Source organism: Lissotriton vulgaris, chromosome 8, assembly GCF_964263255.1.
Source record: "Lissotriton vulgaris chromosome 8, aLisVul1.2, whole genome shotgun sequence".
NCBI lineage: Eukaryota > Metazoa > Chordata > Amphibia > Caudata > Salamandridae > Lissotriton > Lissotriton vulgaris.
The window spans coordinates 1550327593-1550346946 of record NC_141696.1 but is presented as its reverse complement, the minus strand read 5'-3'; the positions used below and the strand labels follow the sequence as shown (position 1 = coordinate 1550346946).

General features: G+C 47.7%; 1 protein-coding gene across 1 annotated transcript in view; it reads right to left on the bottom strand.

Moving 5' to 3' along the window:
- Positions 1-10107, bottom strand: part of LOC147700358 (uncharacterized) — a 70708-nt gene extending 60601 nt beyond the window's left edge. Inside the window, exon 1 of the mRNA XM_086935718.1 lies at positions 9951-10107. The gene's annotated coding sequence lies outside the window, so the exon portion shown is untranslated. The remainder of the gene's footprint in view (positions 1-9950) is intronic.
- Positions 10108-19354: the final 9247 nt, after the last annotated feature.

The following is a 19354-nucleotide window of genomic DNA, read 5'->3' as shown; positions in this document are numbered from 1 at the left end:
AGCCAGGTCTTGAGCTTCTTCCTGAAGGAGAGGTGGTCTTGGGTCAGGCGCAGGTCGGTAAGGAGGGAGTTCCAGGTCTTGGCGACCAGGTAGGAGAAGGACCTTCCTCCTGTTGTCTTTCTTCGGATGCGGGGGTTCGGCGGCGAGGGCGTGGCTGGCTGATCGGAGATGTCGTTTGGGAGCGTAGAAGTTGATGCGGTTGTTGAGGTAGCTCGGGCCTTGATCGTGTAGGGCTTTGTGTGCGTGGGTGAGGAGGCGGAAGGTGATTCTTTTGTTGACGGGGAGCCAATGCAGGTCTCTCAGATGTCCGGAGATGTGGCTGTGTCGTGGGATGTCGAGGATGAGTCTGGCTGAGGCGTTCTGGATCCGCTGGAGTCTCTTCTGGAGCTTGGCGGTGGTTCCGGCATAGAGGGCGTTGCCGTAGTCCAGTCGGCTGGTGACGAGGGCCTGGGTGACCGTCTTCCTGGTCTCGGTGGGGATCCACCGGAAGATCTTCCGTAGCATGCGCAGGATGTTGAAGCATGACGAGGAGACAGCGTTGACTTGTCTATTCATGGTGAGGGAGGAGTCCAAGATGAAGCCCAGGTTGTGTGCGTGGTCTGTCGGTTTGGGTGCGCTGCCCAGGGCGGGGGGCCACTGGAAAGTGTGTTATGTCCTTTGAAAAAGTGTTTTGGCACCTAGTCAGGGTTATCAAGCGCTATATATGTGCTACTACACTACCACCCTGGGACAGATAAGACCCTGCCCTGTCTGCACCCTATGCTCCACACAGCAGCAGGGTCCCTCTGTGAGTGGAGTTTCTGTGCATAATCCTATTTTTTCTGGGTGTGTATATGTGCGTTTCAATTCTTTTGTGTGACGAGTCTCAATCTAAAATAACAATTGATGGACAGAATGCAGAACAATGTCATACATTCACCCCAGTACAGAGATCTGGGCCTAAATCCATCATTATTTTGCTCTCCACACCACCCCAGTTCAGACATGGCCATATGCAAATCAGCCTTGACCCTGTGCCTCATGGGAACAGTCCAGCCCGAACTGCCAAGCCATGTCTTTCCTGGACAGGAATCAAGCATCCTAGGACTGGTTTCTGGCTATCAGCCGTCTTCAGCCTGGATAGCTTGACTACAGTGGTGTGGAGAGCATGGGACTCACGTCTGAGCATACCCATATCCAAATATGGGAACCCATCCCCATCACGCCTTATGCCACTCCCCTATGTCATTTTTTGGTTTCGCCCAAGATTTCCTTGTGAGATCTTTTGTTTGTTTCCTTGGATCACATAGGTCAGCGCCTGTCAGTATCACTTTCTTCCTCATGTGTTTGTCCCTTCGAAGGAGCATGGACAAAGAACTGATCAATTACTTTATAGGTGTCCTTCCACGGTTCAGGCTGGGATTTAGGTACTTTTTGAAATTCTTGAGCCCTTCCGTCATCATTCCCTTGTTGTCCTCGTCGCCTGCCCATTGTTGCTTGCACAGCCACCTCCTACTGTTTTTGTTTGACCTCTGCCGCCTCCAGTTGTTGTTGCTGGCTACATTTGGTTGCACCCAGCATTTTATTTAAACTCTTAAGTATGAGCAAACCAGGCAAGCCTATCATCTTGGTTGTAGTGAAAATCAAAATGGTCAGCTCTAAGGGCCATGCATATTATTTTCTGTTTCTGAGCAGAGAAGTAGAAAAGCATGTGACCTCCTATACATACAGGTGACAGACCTGAGAAAAAGCAGTACAAAAAAGGTGACTTTACTCCCACATGTCACTGTAGCGCTGAATCACACTGTAGACCACTGGTAGTGGGTGCAATTTCAAAATGGCGGGACAGAAATAATCAAGGTGAAATGCAGGGAGTAGGCAAACAAAACATGCACCCCAAACTCCTAAAAGAAGGTTTAGCTGAGGCGGGGAGAATTCTCTCACAAACATTTCTATCGTGAGACCATGATGCTCTAAGGGAAGGGATGTAGTATGTGTAAGAACAGATGTAAGAAAAAATCCTGAACTCAAAATCACTGCAGCAGACAGTTATTTTTGTCTCCTCCGAAAAATGTTATGAGCACCCATGCTGTAGATAATGAAAGATTGTACCCGCCCCAGAAGTGGTATCATCTCATGTGTGGGCACTTCCTGTGCTCACATCCAACAGAGACCAAGCCAAAACTGGTATCCACTTGTAAGGATGATCACATCTTTTTTCTCACTTTTCCCCTACACTGGTGCACAGATAAAGCTGCACACTTGCTCTGGTGGTCTGTGCAGACTCTGCGTTCAGGTAAAACAACAAAACAATTGCCTCACAAACTATACTTCACTCACACAGTTTGTACCCATCCAACACTGGCATCCAAGGCAAGAGTGTCTTATTCCTCACCCATTTTTGCATCAAATCCATGCATAGTTGCTATGACAAGCAAGATAAAAATACAACTCCGGTCCTCAAGTCCATCAAAACACTACCTATATACACCAGATTAAGTTCAATCCATAGTACACCCATAGGGAAATCAATCAATCAATCAATCATAGACATGTATATAGCGCACTACTTACCCGGAGGGTCTCAAGGCGCTGGGGGGGGAGGGAGTGCTGCTACTGCTCGAATAGCCAGGTCTTGAGCTTCTTCCTGAAGGAGAGGTGGTCTTGGGTCAGGCGCAGGTCGGTAAGGAGGGAGTTCCAGGTCTTGGCGACCAGGTAGGAGAAGGACCTTCCTCCTGTTGTCTTTCTTCGGATGCGGGGGTTCGGCGGCGAGGGCGTGGCTGGCTGATCGGAGATGTCGTTTGGGAGCGTAGAAGTTGATGCGGTTGTTGAGGTAGCTCGGGCCTTGATCGTGTAGGGCTTTGTGTGCGTGGGTGAGGAGGCGGAAGGTGATTCTTTTGTTGACGGGGAGCCAATGCAGGTCTCTCAGATGTCCGGAGATGTGGCTGTGTCGTGGGATGTCGAGGATGAGTCTGGCTGAGGCGTTCTGGATCCGCTGGAGTCTCTTCTGGAGCTTGGCGGTGGTTCCGGCATAGAGGGCGTTGCCGTAGTCCAGTCGGCTGGTGACGAGGGCCTGGGTGACCGTCTTCCTGGTCTCGGTGGGGATCCACCGGAAGATCTTCCGTAGCATGCGCAGGATGTTGAAGCATGACGAGGAGACAGCGTTGACTTGTCTATTCATGGTGAGGGAGGAGTCCAAGATGAAGCCCAGGTTGTGTGCGTGGTCTGTCGGTTTGGGTGCGCTGCCCAGGGCGGGGGGCCACTGGAAAGTGTGTTATGTCCTATGAAAAAGTGTTTTGGCACCTAGTCAGGGTTATCAAGCGCTATATATGTGCTACTACACTACCACCCTGGGACAGATAAGACCCTGCCCTGTCTGCACCCTATGCTCCACACAGCAGCAGGGTCCCTCTGTGAGTGGAGTTTCTGTGCATAATCCTATTTTTTCTGGGTGTGTATATGTGCGTTTCAATTCTTTTGTGTGACGAGTCTCAATCTAAAATAACAATTGATGGACAGAATGCAGAACAATGTCATACATTCACCCCAGTACAGAGATCTGGGCCTAAATCCATCATTATTTTGCTCTCCACACCACCCCAGTTCAGACATGGCCATATGCAAATCAGCCTTGACCCTGTGCCTCATGGGAACAGTCCAGCCCGAACTGCCAAGCCATGTCTTTCCTGGACAGGAATCAAGCATCCTAGGACTGGTTTCTGGCTATCAGCCGTCTTCAGCCTGGATAGCTTGACTACAGTGGTGTGGAGAGCATGGGACTCACGTCTGAGCATACCCATCCCACTCGGGGTGACAAATGCAAAAATAACAAGGCACAGGGTCAAGGCTGATTTGCATATGGCCATGTCTGAACTGGGGTGGTGTGGAGTGCAAAAAAAACGATGGATTTAGGCCCAGATCTCTGTACTGGGGTGAATGTATGACATTGTTCTGCATTCTGTCCATCAACTGTGGTTTTTGCACAAGTCTCAATCTATTCATTTCCAATGACACAATGGTCATTAACAATACAACACTGAACTAATTAAGATATTCTGTTATATATATTAGTGTTGCACCTTGTACTGCAGAACTTGCACTTTCACATCTGATTTCACTGTGTGTTGCCTTTATCTACTCTATTTTACAAAGCTTGTACTGCATTTCACTGCGAGTTTGCTCTTTCAATATAAAACAGAATGGTCCGAAATGTAAAAGAATATGCCTACATAACACTTCAGGACCACAGAATGGTGACCAATCCCTTGGCAATGCAAGGTGGTGCAGGATTTTATTTGAAAAAGACCTCTTCGCATCCACCTTCAATAACCACAGTTCGACTACTGACGCTTGAAGATGTGTGATACCTGGGGCTATGCAGCAATTAAAAGGGGGAGCCTTTATTCCACCCAAATGCTTAGATTTAGGAAGAATCGATATTGAGCAAAACAAAACTAATACGAACAGAGAACTAAATTCAATCACAACATCGTCTGTCATCCACCAGATGACAACCTCATCTTCACCGAACACCTCATACATATGATTTCAACCAACAGCGGGCGGCAAACTACCCAAATATTCCTTGGAGATTTCAATCTCCACTGAAACGACAACAACGACACAGTGGTCAACAGTCTTAAAAACTTCATTGACGACCTAGCCCTCACCCAAATCTGCAATAGCCCTACTCATAATAAAGGCCCAATCTTGGATCTAATAATCTCCAAAAGCGACATCATTCAGTTACAGTCGATACAACCCTGTGACTAGTCGGACCATCATATTATCACCTTTTTCATCAAGGAAACAGTAAAATTCACTCGGTTCAGGCCACAAACCCAAAAATTTGGAAAAGAGACCTAAAAAAAACGCATCCCCAACACACTGCCCTCCTCAAGCTACAACCTTCTTCGGCCACCGGCTGGCACCTCAGATGTCCACGACCTCACCAACCCCTACCTCAACTCTATGACCTCGATAATTAATGAGGTAGCCCCCCTTCAACTAAAGAGAGTTTCCACTAAAGACTCTAAGCCCTGGTACAATGGCCTACTTAACGAAGATAGACGTTTGCTTAGAGCCCTCGAACGGAACTGGCGATAAACCCCATCTACTAATCACCTTAAGCTATTAAGGAAGAAGAGAAATGCCTATTACAAAAAGATCAAGCGCACTAAAGCAGACCTCTTCAGCCACCAGCTACACCAAGCTAGTAATCGCCCAAAAAAAACTCTTTGAGTTAATCAAAACTCAATCCAAGGAAGCACCTCAACGGCTACAAGACGCAGTCAGACCACATCCCACCTGTGAAGAATTTTCCGCCTTCTTCAATCAGAAGACTGATAACATCGAGAAGGATCTTCTAAATGATCTATTAATGTACTCGGTGCCACACTTGCAAACATCACTTCCAACTTCCCCACTCCTAAGCCCCTCAAAGTTGGACCTTAACAACGAAGCAGCCTGGTCATCCTTCGATACCTACATTGAAGAGGCTTTGGGCAGGATTCTCAATTCCCTGAAACCTTCCAACCACCTCACTGATCCACTCCCAGCTAACGCTGTTAAAGTCTTACCCCTTGGCTTCTACCCCTATGGACCAAAAACATCAATAGCTCACTGCAACAAGGACGCATCCCAGACTCCCTCAAGATCGGACAGGTTTCACCCATCCTAAAGAAACCAACAGCGGACCCCTTGGACCTTAATAACTACTGTCCTATATGCAATATTTGCGCTACAAATCCTTGACCAGAACGGATCATGCTTACTCATCCTACTAGACCTTTCTTCAGCCTTTGATAAGGTCAAACATGAGAATCTGCTAGATCTTTTCAACTTAGAATGGGTCTTTCAGGGTCAGTGCTAAATTGGTTTACTTCTGTTCTCCATAATCGAACACAAAAATTCTTGGTCAACAACACCCTATCCAAACCAGTACCAGTAAGGTTGGGAGTCCCGCAAGGGTCCTCATTATCCCAGACACTGTTCAATCTGTTCATGGAACCACTCACCGAAATTCTACAGGCCTCCAACGTGCAATACCATATGTATGCTGACGATACACAGCTGCATCTTAAGATCAACACTCTAGAAGACATTAAACGGCTTAACACCACACTCTCAATCACACAGACATGGCTGGCAGAAAACCATCTCAAACTGAATGCTCAAAAAAACGAATTCCTCCTTATTGCTCCACCCGCCAAAATCCCCTCTATGCGTGACTTGATCCAACATCTTACTGCACTCAACGTCCAACCCACCATTGTTGACTCTGCGAAATCATTGGGAATAACTCTAGACAACAAGCTCACCATGCAAAAACACATCAGCAACGCCACTAAAGGAGCAAACTTCCAGATAAACACTCTGAGGAAGCTGAAACCCTTCCTGCCAGTCAATGACTTCAAGTGGCTGTACAAGCTCTAGTTATACCTCGCGTGGACTATGGACATGCATCTTTATGTGGCCTTCCAAAAGCTTCAACAGCACCCCTTAGAGCCTCACTAAACACAGCTGTGAGACTTATCACTGGCTCGAAAAAAAGCTCCCACATTTCCCCAGACTTAAAATCCCTGAATTGGCTCCCGTTGGAAGCAAGAATTTATCTTAAAATTGCGTGCATGACACATAAGGCTTTACACTACAAGGCACCCAGCTACTCGCACAGAAATTGACAATCTCTGGTGGATCAAGGTCCTCAAGGAGTGCAGATAACCTATACTGAAACCTCTAAGATTCAATAAGAAGAAGACATATAAGCGATCCTTTTCGGGAATGGCGCCAAGGATTTGGAATACTCGTCCACCAGAAATCAGATTAAATGCCTCCACCGTCTCTTTTAAAAAGGAAGTTAAAGCGATTCTCATGGCAATTTTCACTTGATTTCAGACTAAGTAACGCTGAAGATGCATTAGTACCCTTTCTAGTATTCCACTCTTACGTCCAAGACCCAACTAAACATCTTGTCACACGTTTCTGACCCGATTTGTATCAACCTGATGTTCATGTTATGTATTCCACGTTTATTATATACTATGCTATGCGTGACTTCACCCTCTTTTATTGTTATGTACACCCTGCGTTGTTTATTGGAAAGCGCTCTGATATCCGCAAGGATCTTGTCCGCGCTATATAAAACCTTCAAAATAAAAAAATCAATTAACCCTCTTTCCTTTCTCAAAGCCAGCAAGCATCGACTTTTTCCATTTTAATGAGATCAAGCACAACAAACAGACTTTCCTGATAGTAACTAGAGACAGCCTCTGCCAAAGGTGACTTACTGCTTAAAAGGGTAGCATTAAGGTCATGAAATATAATGTAAGGCAGCTCATTAACAAGCTGATGCTGGCCCAGTGTCCTTCAATCCCTGCACACTGCCTCCTTTTATAGAGGGGCTGCAGAGCACCAGGGGTCAGCTGCTGACCAGTGCGGGGAGGGGGCAGCATGTGTACCTGGCTCCATGGGGCCATCTGATGTATGGAAAGGATGCCCGATGCCAACAACGACCTCCATGGGGTCGGGAACCTCTCAGATGGACTGCACATTTAAGACTGAAATGATTGCGGGCTGAAGACAGTGAAGTAGGGGTGGCGGGGAGTGATAAATGAAATGACAAAGCAGCACTATAAGTCACCAGTGCATTGCATGTGTAGAAATGAACAGGACAATGGAGTGGTTGTTCTACCGGTCAATGCTTCCTGATGACTGCTTGCAGTGATGCTTCACGGCTGGGCTGTGGTGCAATTGCAGAGACCCGGTCTAGACAGGGCGCTCACAGGCAAAGAAGAAGGGAAACATTCCTCATAATGACGCTACGACGCAGAGGTCACATAATAACATAACATATGATATGATGCTTGGATTGTCAGAAAAGACGTTTAAAATAATAAATTATATAAAACAAGCAAAATTATGTTTAGGATTACTGGTTGTGGGAAAAGAGTTCTGGTCCTCAAGGGTAAGTGCCAGTGGCGCCCACCGGCACCAATCAGATGACCTTAGCTGCCTGCAAGAGTGTACTGCACCCCCTAGAGCCAGGGTCAAGGGGCACAGGAGTGAGTGGGGGGAGTGTATGTGTGAAGGCAGCTCGGTGTTTAGTCACCTACATCACTAGTTTCAGGGATCCCGAAAACAGCAAAAGGTGCCGGGATCCATGAGAGGTTGGATCCAGAGCTTGCTGTTTGTGTATTTAAAGGCTCATCCGAGCCACCCGCAGCCGAATAGATCCAGTGCCACATGTCACAATGTGTCTCCCGTAGAGACCGGGCTCAGCCGGACTTGTTTTTGCGTGCGGCGTTGCAGCAAAAAACAATGAACCAAGGTAGTGAATCTCAGATTTGGCCACTCAGGGCCACTGTAGCATAGCTGTCAAGTTTTCAGATTGCTTATGTGTAAAATTTCCATGATTTCAGTGCACTTATGAGAGACCGGCTCTGGTGGCTCAGTGGACTAATGCGTCCACTGCATGGGCCAGTGTTCGACCGCATGGTCACAGGTTCAAATCCTAGCGGGTCCACTCAGCCTTTCATCCATCTGAGGTCGATAAAATGAGTGCCACTGAGTTGGGTAACAATAAACATCTGTTATTCAGCGCCAAAAAACCTCTGGGTGAACGTGCGCTTTACAAATACACATGTTATGTTATGACACTCAACTGCCCAATATGTAACACTCAGAGTGACACTTTCTCATGAGTAAAACCAAGTAATGAGGTTCATGGAAACAGACAAAGATCAAAAATAAAACCCTTTGCAGGAATGAAAAAGCTCTAAAACTAAATGAAAACTAGTGCAAGAACATAGAAATAGAAGGTTAATGCTTGCATTACAAAACTAAATCTCTGCAGCCTTTTACTGTGTACAATACAATTTTACAACTAAGCGCATCTTCATCGTGCCTTCAGTTGCAGGTTGCCACCTTTTACCTCTATAATACAGACGCCACTAGAACCCACTGGGCCAACCGGGGCTCAATTCAGTTTCTCTCTGGTTACACACAAAATCTCTGCAGTGATTGCATTAACAAGTGACGTTTGAGAACGGTAACATAATAGAACGCATTTCTCATTATTTTCTTTAACGTGTGGTTTATCATCTTTCATTTAGTTGTGCGCTTATTGTGTATGTAGTTTCTCATTGATGAAAGGTCAACAAAGAAGTTATAGAATATTGTTTCCTTGTTTCTGTTTTGTTGTGACACCTAGACTTCATTGGATGCTCCAGCTGTCAGCACTAAAGCACATTTATGCCTAATGCCTGCTGCAGTTTGAAATTCACTAGCTAGTCAAGGCTAGCTTTAGTGCAGGGCATCTGAGCAGCATATTTCATGGGAGTCTCACAGCTTGGCTCAGGGTTTTGCTTGCATGGAGCTGGAAATTGCAAACATCATTCAAGGCAATGAACACATCAATACCATTCATTCGTTCTGTGAAATAAGTTGAACCCGGGGACTTTTTTGCCTCTCATTCTGAGATATAAATTAAGGAAAACAAGCCTGCCACAGACTTCATTTATGCTTAGACTGTAACAGGGCAAAATATACAGGGTCGTACTTTAAAGATGAACCTGCATTTGAACTGGGACAGGTGAAGTGGGACACAGACGAGGAGGAGAGGAGGGAGGGGAGGGAGATGAGGAGGGAGGGGAGGGGGATGAGGAGGGAGGGGAGAGGAGGGAGGGGTGAGGAGGGAGGGGAGGGGGGTGAGGAGGGAGATGAGGAGGGTGAGGAGGGAGGGGAGGGGGTGAGGAGGGAGGGGAGGGGGATGAGGAGGGAGGGGAGAGGCTGCACTGGAGAGGTGAAGGGGCTTGAAGGGGGGGGTGAAGGTAGAAAGAGAGAGGTGGGAGGGAGGGGTGGTCGGTGAGAGGTGAAGCGTCCTCAGCCCGGGGGGGGGGGGGGTCATGCCTTGAAGGGGGGTGCAGAGTTCAGTTTGTCTGAAGCGGGGGAGGAGGGGCTGTAGACTGTACCTGCGCAGACCCCTGCTCAGAGCCCTCTCCCCTAGGCCTGGGACGGTGAAGATGACAATCAGAGGCCGGTGGTGACGTCCGGGGTCAGAGGGTGAAGGTCAACGCACAGCCCGAGGATCCTTCCACCCCTACAGCTGCTGGAGCCGAGGAAGAGGCCGGAAGTGACGGCATTCACTGCTGGTGCTGTCTCTGCCCTCGCTCGCCCGGAAAAGGAAATTACGTATTGGCATGGCTGACAGTAATTTAAAGAGATAACGGACTAAGCAGTATCACAGACTGCAGGGACTGCATCCACTGCTGGTGCTGTCTCTGCCCTCGACGACGGAAGAGGAAATCACGGGCCCCAGGGCTGAGAGTAACCGAAAGAGAGAACGGACTCAGCAGCAGCACAGGCTGCAGTGACCCTGAGCAGCCTCGAGGCTGAAACCAGATGCGGCCGAAGGAGAAGAAGAGATCGAACCCCCCCTCCCCCCCCCCCCCCCCCCCCGCCGAGGAGAGAAGAGACCGACCCCCCCCCCCCCAGGAGAAGCGACCGACGGAAACATAATAACCTTTATTGCCGCCTTCACTAGTGTTAAAACCTTAGGCGACATTTTGGCGACAGAGTTCGGGATTTGTTCGAAGCAAGCAGGAAGATCTAAGAGCCTACGCATGGATTTTTTTTTTTTACTCCTTTCCTGGTTTTTAAAAAAAGAAGCTTCGCGTTATTGAGCATCGGAAATCCTACTTGAAACATTTGTGTACTGTGAGTACTGTTAGCTTGACTTGTTCGTGTTTAAAAAAGAAGTGACTATTTGAAAACACTCGAGATACTACGTGTGGAATTCATAACGTAATTAATCTTAACGTCGTGAAGTGTTCTACATACTTAGTCGATATTAGAATTTCATTATTCTGGATGATATTTAAGTTAACTCTGAACTCCGATCGCAAGAATATTTGCTTAAACAATTGAAAGTGTATTTGATTAGCACAAGGCTTATATTACTTTCTTCTTCGATGTTGCTATCTTGGCTGGAGATCATGTGATTCTACTTTGACCAATTCAAGTTACATTTAAAACTCAGTTAACTCTATGAGAGCAACGGTACCTTGTGCATTCTTCAAATGTGGTGAGCGTTTCGGGAGCGAGAGACATGTTCGTACTACGAAGCTCTCCGTTCTTCCTGTGACGACCCTCTATGACGAGTTCCACGGAACATTGAAGACGACTCGATTTTGCTCCATGTCATCACGTGATAAAGGTCACGTTACGTGACTCCATTTTGTTTATTTCATCAATTTCACTTCACTTTCGTCGATACATCCATGAATGCTCTGTGTTTCAGCTTTATCTAACAGAAGATTTTTCATTATAACTGAAGGATTTCATTAGTATGTACTGGTTCATGGAAGGTACTTTTCTAAACTTTTCCTTGTGAAGTATGATAACTGAAGAAAGTAATTGGAAGATTTTATTCTACGGTGATGTGCACACCATTGTTGCATGTTACAACGAAGAGATTTCGGTGACATGCACACCTCACAGTTCTACTTTTAGTTCTACATATTGTGGAATTACTCGTATTTTCTTAGCATTAAGAATATTTCATTATTTTTTTATTATTCTACTTTCATTCATTGTTATTAGCAGTGTACATCTCTAATACAAACATTCTTTTTACAGGTTGTTTTAAAAGGGAAAGAAGATACATTTTGATTAATATGGCATCACAGGGAGGGTTGAATACTCCTGTTCCATTTTTACCCCGTCCTGGTGAACCATCAATTAAATGGTCTGATTGGAAAGTGTATTTTTTAAATTATATTGAAGCTTTAGAAGAAGAACAGGATGATGCATTTTCACAAAATAGAAAGAAAAAAATGCTTCTACATAGTCTTGGACCGGAGGGCAATAGAATTTTTAACCAGATGAAAAAAAGGTTAGACCTAATGGCAATACTGCATTTCTAGACGCACTGGATGACTTAGATACGCATTACCATCCACCAGTTTGTGTAGGAATAAGTAGGTACGAGTTCTTCAAAAAGAAACAAGGGAAGTCAGAGTCTGTTGAAGATTACGTGTCTTCTCTAAAGAAGTTAGCCATCAATTGTGAATTTAGCACCCTTCATGATAGTTTCATTAGGGACCAATTAGTGATGCATTGCAACAACACCTCCATTCAAGAAAAACTCTGGACTTGTGGTGATTCTCCACTTAATGAGATATTTGCAATTGTTTGGAAGGCAGAGATGTCTAAGAGGTGTGCTAAAGTGGCTCCTAAAGATAGTGAATGAATGAATGAATGAATAATTTTATTGTGTGGTTACTTAAAACCATTACATTAAAACCAAAGTATAAAATTACAAAAGTTAAAACCAAAGGTGTTTCTGCAGGCAAGTTATCAAAGTTCAGAAGGACACACTCAGTCCGGGATCAGGGCGGGCCACCCGATGCCCCACAACAAAGTCTCTATTCCTGCGTGGCCTTGGCGGCCATCAACTCGGACCGAGTCTGTTGTATGAATTTTCCAAATGAGGCCATCTGTTTTACTATCCTCAAGGTGAATAGTTGATGGATTGCTTCCTTAGCTGTACGTGACCCGGCGTCCCTAAGAATGGGCCTGAGGTAGAGGGTGCGGGGTACACGTAAGGCAGGGCAGCAGAATAGTAAGTGGGCCAGTGATTCACGTTTATAATTACAGAGTCTGCATTCCCGAGGCCCGGTCCTGCTTTTCCCGGGTGATATAGTTCTTTGAGCGGCAGGGGGTGCAGTCTGTAGGCGAGAATCTTGTGGAGTGCTGAAAGACCCACGGCCTGCGTGAGATGGTTTCGGGGGTTATGCGCGGTGTGCGGCAGGCATAGGGACTCGTGAAAGGCTCTTTTCGTGAGGGACTCCAGGTCCAGGTCCCGGGAGCATGCACGCACTTGCTTTTTTGTCACATGTTTGATGGTCGTGTAATTGACAAGATCTGGGTTCCACGACTCAATCGCCAGATTCAGTTGCGTTTTGGCTGTTTCAAGGATGGCTGACCAGGGGTTCCCTGGTTCAATAAAGATGTATTTCAAGACGGCCTTCAGTGTGTTGTCGCGTGCCGCTGTTGTGAGGTAGTAATATTTACTTAGGGCTGCCATCTCTTCCAGCGTTTGTTGGTTAAGGGAGAATTCCAGGCGAATTAGAGTGTTTCTTGTGCGTTTCGGTAGATGGTACAGTCTCTTGTATGCCCCGCAGTGAATTTTTTCCATCTCCTTATTCAGTTTGCCTGGATACGCCTGTTGTGCGTAGTTTAGGGCCGGGATTAACTTGGCCTTGAGGACTCTTTGGATGGCAATTGCTGATGGGCTGTGTAGGGAGGCTTGTAATTTGCATAGGGCAAAGGTGATGGTCTTCCCTTTGCCCTGGATTTTTTTTAAATGGGAGCCGCACAGTCCCGATTCATGGAAGGAGACCCCTAGGTACATGTATTTCTGGATGCTGTCCAAAGTCAGGTGGCCGAGGCTCCATTTTGCTCTTTTTTTTTGGGATAGTGCCCGAAGATGACTATTTTTGACTTGGTCGGGTTTGCTACCAGCCTGTTTTTGTTGTTATATATTGCCAAAGCAGTGAGTGCCTTTTGAAGTCCTATTTTTGTGTGATCCAGGATTGCAAGATCATCCGCGTACTGCATGAAATGTATTTTGATTGCCCCGATCTTTGGTGTTGCTAAGGCGGCCCCAAACAAGGCCATCTCCATGTCTGCTGTGTATAAATTGAACAGCAGGGGCGCCAACACGCACCCTTGTTTTAAGCCACGGTTCGTGTCTATCTTGTCGGTTGCAGATTCATTAGAGAGTTTGATTCTTACCCAGGTGTTTTGATAGAGGGATTGTATCGCTCTTAGCAAAGAGGGGTCGATGTTCCAATGGACCAACTTTCTCCATAAGATGGTGCTGTCTACTCCATCGAACGCTGCTGAGTAATCGATGAAGCAGGCGAATAATGGGAGGCTTTTGCGTAGCCGTGCTCGATTGACTAGGTAAGAGAGTGCTGTGATGTTATCTACAGTCGAGGAACCTGGTCTGAAGCCGGTTTGACAGAATGGCAGAAGATTTTCTTCACTTGCCCAGTCTGTGAGGTCCTTCAAGATGGCACTTGCGTAGGCTTTGCCCTCGATGCCCAACAGGGCGATCATGCAGTAATTTGTTGGATCCGATTTGGTCCCTTTTTTATGAATTGGGTGCAGGAGTGAGCCTCGCCATGAGTCAGGCACGGCCCCCGATAGCCAGCAGTCAGAAAACAAGTAGGTCAGATTTTCGGACCAGAATTCAATATTTGATTTGAACAAGTGGCCTGGGAGGCCGTTAGGGCCCGGTGCGCCGTTTGCTCTGATTTTTTTTAATATTTTGGTCACTAGAGATTTTCCGGAGGAGGGCATTAGGTCAGTGATTGTGACTGGATTAAATTTTGGTGGAGGCGTATTGTGTGGCTGGGTGGTTGGTCCTTCTTCATAGTAGAGCGCTTTTACGTGAGAGACCCAGACCGATGCCTCAAGGGAGTTTTCTCTATGGTTTGTGCCTCGACCAAGATGGCTTATGTAGCTCCAGAACTCTTGTGATTTACCAGGGCTCAGCAGTTCGAAGATTTTCAGCCACTGTGCCTCGCAGTGATTACGCTTTGCAGCCCACACTTTTTTGGAGTGGCTCTTTGCGGCCTCCTGCAGTTGAATTTTGTTTTCGGTTGTGCGGTTTTTACTGTGGGCTTTTCGGTTTTTGTTTAAGTCCTTAGCACTTGTTTTAATTTCTACGTTGAATCCGAAGGCCGTCGAAGGGTGCCAGTGAATTGCCCTAGGTTTGTCCCCGCATCCCCAGAGTTCTGCCGCTAGGTTCAGGGTGGTTCCTTCCCATGTTGCTATTGCCTCCTGGTTGTATTTGCGTGGGGGCCAGCCTGCCCACGTGTTTGCCCAGTTGTTAAAAGTTGCGGTGGCTACCTGCCCCCATTTGATTCTTCTAGGCAGCTTTATTAATTCTTGGCCGCCCGATGCCCCGATGCATGCAGGATTGTGGCGTAATTTCACTGATAGGTTCATAGTGATTGTTAGAGCTGCGTGGTCGCTGTCGTTGCGATGATGAACCGTGAAGTTTGTCATTTTGTCATGCAATTTGTCGCTTAAGATGATATAATCGATCGTCGTTTTATTGTTGTACGTGTGACCGATCAAGGCTCCCGGGGTGTTCTTTAAGAGCAGTGTGTGGGCCGTCGCCAGTTTGTAAGATTTTAAAAGATCATTCAATGCTTTAGTCGCCCCACGCTGTTGGTTTTGCTCGGTAAAGGCCCCTATGTTGTGGATGTTGAAGTCACCGAGGATAATGCTATCTAATGATGGATGGCATAGCAGTAAAGTTTCGAGATGGTTTACGAGTGAAAGCGAGTTAGATGTGTTCTCCTGTGGGTTATGGTAGATGTTGATTAGTAGTCTGGGGCAATGCCATTGGTGGAGTGGGGGAATTTCAGGATGCCCGTCTGAAAGGTGTCTGGTTGATTATGGAGTTCCATTTTCCTTGCGAGGTATATTCAGGGTATAACAGTATTTTCCGGTCCTTAGCATTTGCTTGACTTGAGCTGGCCTCGTTGAGCCAAATTTTTCCCTGGGTCTCGATTGGAGGTGGCATTGTCGGACCGGGCTGATAAGAGTTTGTCTGCTGGTTTGGCCCTGTTGAAAGATGAGGTGCCTCCGTGGGCGTTATGCTGGGTGGGTGGTTCTTATTTCGTGGCCTGTAGACGGCATGCTCCAGTTTGAGGGATGTTGACCCTAGGGGGGCGCTCTGGAAGTCTCCAGTGGTGTCGTTGGTGGTTTTTGAGTTGTCTGAGTCAGATGCTCCGCTCGTTGGAAACTTGGTTTGCGCTGAGTTCTTAAAGCTGGTTTGGATGGGCTCCTGCTTGTGTTGCTTGGCTTCATCGTGGCTATTTAGCTGTGATTCATGCGCTTGTTTTTGTGTTATTGGCGCTGTGACTGGTTGAGGGGCCGCTGGGAGAGGTAGCAAATTTGGTTCCTTAGCTGAGGTGAATGTGTATAAGTTTCCAGTAGATGACTTCTGCGGTATGTTTTGGGTCTGCCAGGTTAGGTGTTTCGTCTGTGAAGATGTTATCGGGAGGCTGCTTATTGGGTCGTAACCAATTGTGAATAGCGCTGGTGGCATATGCGTTATTTTTCTTCTCCTTGTTGAGTTTTCTTAGTTTTTTCTTGTTTTTCCTTGACAGGTTTTGTGACCCAGGACTGGGTGGCTTAAGAGTATGTTGCGGGGGCGTGGCTTTCGACCTTGGTCAGGGTGATTCTTATTCCACCCGCTTTTGGCGAAGCCAGTTGAGCATGCTTTTCCGAGCTGCTTGGGCAAGGATGTGCTGGGCTATTATCCATGGAGTGTGCCTGGGCGAGACCCTGTGTGATTAGAGGCATCCTCTTCTGGCAGTTATTTTTGTTTACCTCGCCCTTGAGGTCCTCTATCAAGGTGGTCATGATATTTGGAAGTTTTTCAAGGCTGTGCAGGATCGGGCTGCAGCTGCATGGCTCTGGCTTGAATTGTGTGCTGTCCTGTGCTCTGCGTATCAGGGCATTCAAGTTGTCCAGTTTTGAGTCTATCCCAGATATCAAGTTTGCCACTATTTGTAGGATGTTAATCTGCACATCAAGCTTGTCCGCGTGCATTATCGCTGCTCCTGTCATCGAGACAAGGGCTTCACTAATAAGTGATAGATGGCTTGTGTTTGCGGGGACGATGTCAGAGGGCGATGCCAGGGACGTTTTGTCGTGTTCCGGGTGCCCAGGTACTGGTAAGTTCGATGGGTGGATTAGGGTCCTGTCGAATGATTGTCGGGTTGCACCTTCCTTTGTCGCGGGGGGCCGGAGGTCAAATCTATATGCATCGCTGTGGTGGGAGAGATTATGCCTCCTTTCTTGTCGAAGTGAGTACTGTCGGAAATGTCGTGCATATTCGTTTTGGTTGAAGGGGGGCTGCTCCACGGTCGGTCCTCTGGCGGGGGAAGAGTCTGGGCCGTGATGTTTGGGTGGGTGGGCCCCAGTGCCACCATATCCGAGGTCTTAGGTTTGGGGGGTATTCCGTGCGGGAGGGTGAGTATTGTTGGTGAGAGGGGGATCCTGTTGGCCCGGGGACTTATTTGTGTAGGGCTCGGCCCTTCTTCCTTTACTTTTGTAGTAGGTGATCTGGCCAGAGACCTGGGGCAGGCGGAGGGAGAGGACGGTTTAGGGTTAAAAAAACTTCTTATGTCTCTAATCCCAGCGGAGCAATTTGAGCGTTCTTTGGTGGAGAGCCTGGCCTTGTGTGCGTTCAGCTTCGGGGGGCTATAGGGCTTCCCCGTGTAGTCAGTCGAGGGATGGGCTGGGGAGGAAGGAGCCGACTGTTGCACATTGAAATCAATGTGAGATACCGGAAAAGTTGGCGTTGCTCCTGTCGCTCCTGCTGCACCTGAGTGATCCCCATCCCAGGGCCCTGGGCCTTGATAAGATCCCCCTAGTTCTAATACTGGGGGATAAAATAGCTTCGTCTTCCGTCTCTTGGTGGAGCTGTGTGGCCGGGGCCTCTCCTGGGGTTGGATTAGAGTAGAGATTCTGGTCCTAATTTTAGGATTGGTTTTGAGTGACTTTCCGGCTCCTGGGCTGCTGCTACTCCGTGGAGCCCAGGTAGTGGATGGAGTCTGTGGGAGTCTATAGGAGACTCCTAGAGTTTCCTGCTGGATTGAAAAGTGCACTGGGCTCCCTGCGGCTGCTGCTGCGAGTCCAGGGCTTGTGCTGGGGGGGAGATGCAAGTTGCAGATTGTAGTTTTGAGTTTTGGTGCTTAGGGCACTGGTTCTGGCTCTGGCACTAGCCTGCCGCTTGGTGGTGCTGGGTGCTGGATGCTGTGCTCCTGTCACGCTCTAAACCCCCATTGGAACGGGGAGCGCTAGGCCCCTGACCCACTGGTCGCCTGGCCTCCTGGCCCACTGGGGGATTATAAGGAGTTATGGGGTTGCCACCGGCAGGGTCCTTGCTGTGCCTGGGCAGCCCTGGTCTCTGAAGGCAGTCCTGACCCCCCCAGCCGCACTTTCCCCCTGATGCTTCCAGCTACCTCCCTGCGCCCAGCTCCCGGGCAAAAGTCCCAGGCGAAATCCGCTACTTCAGCTGCTCACGCTGGGGGAAGGCGGCGGGGGGGTGTAGGCGGTGGGGGGCTGCAATGTTTTTCTCTCGTGGTCTCTCTCACTGGTGCTGCAGGTGACAGGCGCTGTGGCAGGTGGTTGTGGCAGGCGTGGCGGGGAGGAGCAGGGGGTGAGGCAATGTTCTGCAGGATTTTACCTGCCTGCCGTTAGCTTCTCACTCCCCGCCTCACTGTGACGCTTTTCTGAGGTGCCTCCGGTAACTCCGAGTGAAGGTGCGGGCCGCCCGCCAAGTCACTCCAATTGGCTGCTCGGCTGCCTGACAGGTGAGGCCACGGCGGGCAGTTAGTGGTGGTGGTGGTTGCGGACGGTTGCGGCGGGGAAGGGTACTGCTGTGTGCTGTGTGCTTACCACAATTCCACGCTCCGCTTTTCACCGCTGTCTCCTTTCTCCTTTCTCCCTTTGCCGCCGCGTTGTGGCTCGGGCTGTGGCCGCGTCGGCTCCGCGTCAGCTCCGGTCTTCTGCTCCGGCACCGGCACCGGTCTCCTGGTTCTTTCTCTGTCGCGATGGCGGCGGCGGCTTTTGCAGCACACCGGTTGCTGCAGCTCTCAAACTGTCTCAAGCTCTCAAACTGTCCGCTGCTGTCCGCAGTTCACTGCTGCCCTCTCGTGTCAATAGCCTCTCTGACAAACAGTGTAACACAGTGCTCTTTTCTGATGTGGATGATTGGCTCTTAAAGATAGTGACAAAGAAGACGGATTAACAGTAAGCAAAGTATCTCATAATTATTCAAAAAAAGAATAACTATAAAACCTCCTTCTCCTAAAAAGAACGTTAATCCTGGTCCATCTTTTAAAGACTAAAAAGGTAACACTCCTAATTGTTTTAGATGTGGTTTCAATGGACATTATGCTAATGACCCAAAATGTCCAGCTTTAAAATCAAAATGCAATTTTTGCAACAAAATTGGACATTTCTCTAAAGTCTGTAAATTTAAATCTGGCAAGGATAAGAATGTGGTGAAATGCATTGAAGATTCTTGTGAGCCTAATGCTGAGAATTATGATGCATCAAGTGATGATAGCATCTTTTGTATCCTTGATTATTGGGAGGATGAGAACGCCGTACTAAATGTAAATTATAGATCTAAAAAACCTACTTGTGACATCTTAATAGGGGGAGTTTTGATTAACATTGTACCTGATTCTGGCTCACCCTATACAATTGTTAAACGTTTAATATGGAAAAAGTCATTCGCTGATGTTTTTAAAAAAAGTGTTATTACCACCCGATATTA